This window comes from Rhynchophorus ferrugineus, unplaced genomic scaffold, assembly GCF_030347505.1.
Source record: "Rhynchophorus ferrugineus isolate W39M unplaced genomic scaffold, kcgeb_rfMv2 rfM2, whole genome shotgun sequence".
Taxonomy (NCBI): Eukaryota; Metazoa; Arthropoda; class Insecta; order Coleoptera; family Curculionidae; genus Rhynchophorus; species Rhynchophorus ferrugineus.
The window spans coordinates 80,560,668-80,566,667 of record NW_027472581.1 but is presented as its reverse complement, the minus strand read 5'-3'; positions in this window follow the sequence as shown (position 1 = coordinate 80,566,667).

The window sequence follows — 6,000 nt, the reverse complement described above, 5'->3', positions numbered from 1 at the left end:
TTCATTCCAAGATATTTAGCGTTGTTGCTATATGGAATAATAGTGCTATTTAGTGTTATTGTTGCTTGTACGATCTTTTTATAGCTGAACTGCACATGTACAGATTTACTTTCGTTAATTCTTATTTTCCAAGCTTGTGTCCAATTATTTTGTTACTTGCCTGCCGTAATTTCCGTGAGGCTTCTTCACTATTGTCTCCGACAGCTATAATCCCAGTATCATCAGCAAATGTAGCTATCGTAATATTTTCCATTTGTAGTATATCACAAGTGTAGAGTAGATAAAGCATTGGTCCCAGTACACTTCCTTGTGATACACCTGCTTTAGCTTCTTTTATTGTAGAGTAAGTTTCTTCTTGTTTGACTCTAAACATTCTGGTTGCAATGTATGATTTTAATAGTTCAGTATGTTGTTTAGGTAGCATTGTCTGTACTTTATGAACAAGGCCTTCATGCGAAACCTTATCGAAGGCTTGTGCTACATCTAAAAATATAGCTGAGCATACATTTTTACTTTCGTAGGCTTTTTCAATAACATCTGTCATTCTGTGGACCTGGTCAATTGTTCTGTGCTTGTTAATAAATCCAAACTGGTGTGTTGGTATTAGGTTTTTTCTCTTTATGATCGGTTTCATTCTTTTCAACAGAAGTTTTTCAAAAACCTTAGATATTACTGGCAGCAGTGATATAGGTCTGTAAGTTTTTATTTCATTTAGTGACTTCCCGGGTTTTGGGCTCATTATAATTTCCGCCATCTTCCAAATATCTGGGACATGTTTTAATCTAAATACTGTATTGATCAAGTTACTAATAAATATAATGAACCAAAAATATAATAAAAAACAACGATTTTCCGAACAAATACAATTAACCAAAAGTACAAATTCAATATAGAAAGTAACAAGCCAGCTCGGTGGCGGAGTAGTTAAGGCGACAGAACGGTACTCCTACTGTTGCGATACTCGCGACTTCGAATCATGCAGGGCATCGTTGTACTTTATGTTGGTGATTGTAATTGTAAATGTGTTTATAGGCAGTAGTGGAAAATCCAACTTGAAATAACAACCATCCCAGACGCGCCGGTAACCAGGCTGAGTAAAACCGGGGATGTCTTCCGGGATGATTTCTAAGTTGGTCACTCGGCAGTCGGCTTAATGCCAAGGACCGTGATTTAGAGCTCACGTTAAACAGTGAATCCAGTCCTATTTTTTCTTTTTTTTTTGTCTTTTGCTCATGTCACTTCGGGTTCGGGATAGCAAGGCTTTGCGGGCGACAGAGATCCTGTGTTACCATTAGGATTGTAGTATTTGGTGTTGGTATTAGTAGGAATTTGATCACATGGTTATCGTATTCTAAGATGCCTAAAGAGAACCTCATACTGAGCATGTTAGTGAAGCTATTCACAAACGGGATGCCTAATTCTAGATGTGTATTCGCGTTTCTCACATGCACGGGCTTTTTTAGATTGAAACACTTGGAGTGTGCGTAGAGGCAGACTGGGCGGACCAGCATTTTGTACAGAGTCACCTTCTTAAGAATTAGAAGTTTGCTTTTTTTGCAGAGGAGTAGAAATAATGGGAAATTGTTTACGCTGTTGCTTTTGCAAATACCGTGCTGAATTTGGGCTAACCATTGAAGCCTACTGTCGAAATGAAGACCGAGGTATGATTCCTTCCGGAGCCAGGGGATAGAGACTTTTCCATTTAGAGACGGTATGCGCGGAACTCCTACTTGCGATGGAATATAATAGCCAGAGTTTTGCTCGGGTTAATCTGAAGTGAAACCTGAACCTGAAACCGGGACTGTAACCGGTGGTGAAGAAAGCTATGTCATCTGCATAAAATGATGTGTGTGATTGCTTAGAAAGTAAGAAATCAGCCACGTAAAATATCAACAGGGCAGGGGCTAGTTGAGCACCTTGCGGTACTCTTGCAGATATTTTTTTCCTAGAGGAAATTGCATCGCCGATCGTTAATTGAAAGAATATATCTTCCAAATATGACTGGAAATTAGGTCATCCGTTAGACTTAGTTGTATTGCTTTAAAGATTAGACCGTTGTGCACTACTTAATCGCTAGCATTATACATCTAGAAAGATGGCTTTGCGACCTATTATAAATACCTGATGGATGGTTGCTGCGGCGCGAGTAGCTTGATGAAGGCTTGAGTGAAAAATGAATTGTTCGTCAATTCGACTCCTATATACAACTACATGTGACTAAACATGTGGAAACAACTATGATGAAGAAGGATATGACTAAAAATTTATTGTTTTATGAAACTACTAGACCACTCGGTGAACCTCATTTCACCTACATTTATTTATCTTCTTTTACATTAATTTACCCCGACAATACCAATAGTCACTTCGTCGATTAGTGGTGAATTAAACCTCCTCGCGTGGTCACATGTAGGTGTTTTGTCAGGTCTGATAACGGCCAGATTATTAAATGGCATCCAATTCAATGACAAATAGTATGCTATATATATTGTGAATATTACGTTTCTACCGACACAACATAACACAGCAGATTCATAGCTGTATTTCAATGCCTTACAAAATCCGCATACGTATATAATATCCTTAATTGTAATTGATTTGTTGGCACCTTATCTGCCAGATCGTTACGAAATCATTCAATTTCTTTGTGTCGTACTTACTACTATTGAATTTGATGTCCATATCGTTGCTAGACATAACTATTCCATTTCCAGTCACTCTCAAACTGAATTCTGACATATCAGGACCGTAATTAAGCTGAGGTCATTTGCATTCTGATTCACTCACACATCTGATCTGACTTGGAAGACCAAGCCGGATGGTCTAATTCTTGGCACTTTTAAAAATAAAAGTAAAGTAATTTCTCGTGTACTTTCTGATTAAATAATATTGAGATACATATACATATTTATATCTTCATAATATCTTTTGTAATATCATAATATTACATAATAATAATAATAATAATAATAATAATATATATATATATATATATATATATATATATATATATATATATATATATATATATATATATATATATATTATTTGTATATGCGTCATCAAGATCATGTCATCAATATTTTCCTTCTCATTTTATTCTAATTAAGAAGAGACTGTTTGATTAGTTCAAACACATATGAGCCTTTCAAAATCGTCCAGTTGTCAGATGTATGTAAAATTCTTGAAAGCAATAGTGATAAGAGGTTATAACCTATAAACTATTGTGGCTCTATTATTAACTGTAATTTTTAAATGTACTAAAATGTTAAAATAAATTCATTTTATAACAATTTGTTCAATTATTTTATTTAGATTAGAATTTTGTTGTATGTCAAAACCAAACTGAACTAAAACTCAGAGTTGATGCGGTAACATTGCAATATTTTGACATCACGAATTTCGATGACGCATATACAAATAAACTTTGAATAGACTATATATATATAGAAGATTTTAGAAATTTAGTTTAATTTTAGTTATTTAATTTTAGTTAAATAGTAGAGCTCGCTCAAAAGCAACAAGGCCACTCAATTAAGCTCGTTAGCAACACGTTATCATATTTTTTATAATAATTCTGCGTGAAAATCAGTAAAAAGCTACACAAAAACACCTAATAGAGAGTTAATTTCTCAATATTGCATTTCCGATTCCTGCTATCACTCATTATAATCGATAACACGTTATTTCGATGAGTAATACTCCCAATTTTATGATGATATAAAAAAATCAATTAAGCTCAAAAAACGTAATTTCAAATACGATTAAAAATATAGAAAAAAACTATTTTTGAACTAAGAATAATAGTTATAAAAGCAATAATATAAACGGTTATTCAAAATAAAGTTTTGGATTTACAAGAAAAAACAAACCTTGTAAAACATTCTGCGATGTAGACCGAGCGCGAGTTTCTCCCCGGTGAATGGAAACCCGATCGTTCTCTGACGCTGGTGAAAAACGGAGAGGCCGCGAAGGGCTGGTTCTTTCTGGGTCGGATCCTGGCCTGCGTCGGCGGGATCCCGGCCGACAGAGAGAGGCGCAGAGGGCGCCATTGGCCCTCGCGAACGGGCCAGAACGAGAGGGTGCGACCTAAGGGGAAAGACAAGTAGATACGGGGGTTTTAGTGATAGCAGAGGACCGATATCACGCTTTAATGTCGTTAAAGTCACTTGGCGGCAGGCTTAGACGTAAGCCAGTCATATTTAGATTCGGTTTAACGGCATAGACGACGGATTTAATTAGGTTTGTCACAGATATTAACAATATCAACGGGGTCGATTGTTTAGATTTCGTTACCGGAGTTGACCACGCAGTTTGCCGGTTTTTATCGGTGTTTTGGACCGTTGTGGTCGCGGTTTTTTCTACGCGTTTATTCCCTTTCATCGCCCATCAAGTCGACGGGACGAAGAAACGGGTTTGAATCAAACTGTGTGGCGTCGTGTGTTATCAGTGACAAAGTGATTCAGTATTCGATCGCAAGCTGGCAACTGTAAGTATTTTGGTGATGCTTGTTCCACTAGTTATTCAGTTTTAAAGTTTCCGAACCTAAAATATATCATATAATATACCAGTCAACAACTTGAACATTAGAAAAGAAATCCAGAGAATAATCATGATCCATGTATCCATATACAATATTTTATTAATCTTGTCAATTACTAATATCGTTCCTAATAACGGCAACACCCACAAGATGCATAAATTTTGTTAATTTTCGCTACTGTGGTTTGCATTAGATTTTCATCTGTAATATTTCATGCTTGTATTCAGGTCTATTTTACAAATAATATAACGTAATAATTTACCAAATTATTTTTATTTATGAATTAGAATCAACAAGCATTTTGACACTAATATTAACAATTTTGTTAATATTAAACACAGCGCGTGTTTCATATTTTTATTAAGGCTCATTCTACGAATAATACAACGTAAATAATTTAACAAACTAGTTTTAATTTTTAATTACGATAAACAAGCACTTTTTGTTAATATCAACAACTTTGTTAATATCACACATACTGTCTATTGATAATTAACCTGTTGTACTCATGAGACAACAATTTTGTGTTGAATATATTGATATATATGTAAATAATTAACTAGAAAATGTTTAAATGGATAATATTCACAATATTGCTCTTCAATACTGTAATTTACGTATGGTATCTTCATCCGTATTGTTTTATATTTATATAACAGATTATGTTTACATTATTAAAATACTAAAGAACAATATGCATTTATATTTTTTGAAAAAAGATAACGACCAACTTATTTTTGTTGAATGATGAGACATTCATCATTCATTGATTGATGCCTAACAATAATTCATTATTTTTTGAAATTGTCAATTGTACGAAAAATTAATTAATATTCAAAACAATATCATGATATTATGAATATAAGTTAGTAAAAGAGCAAATAAAATTAGTTTCAGTAAAAATTTTTAAATTAAATAATAAAATCTCCTGTCAAATAACTAATTAACTTTGGAAGTTGAACGTATATAATATCTAGAGGTCCTAATATTAAAAAATTAAGACGAAAATGTATATACAAAAGTAACAATAGCCCGACGGTTACTACTAAATTTCTCAAAAAACATCAAATTTTAAAAAAACATATAATGTTACTTAAATTTGGATTAATATAGTTTGTCTGAATTTAAATATACTGATAATTTAGAATACTTCTGAAAATTTAGCTCCTTAAAAATTATTTTGGTGCAGTGAATACAAGAATATATAGAAATAACCTACATTCAAATTTACCAACAACCCAAAGAACAATAAGATATAAATCATTATATTAATCATATAATGATCAGATTTAGGTATTTAAGTTATATTAGCTTTGTCATTTTTATATAAAATTTTATATAATAATAAATTTTGATAACATACGGCTCTCAAAAATAAGGATAAATGAAACACAAACAAGTTTATTAGAACAATAACGATCTAAAAAGACGTACATTAACATAACTTATCAGAGATA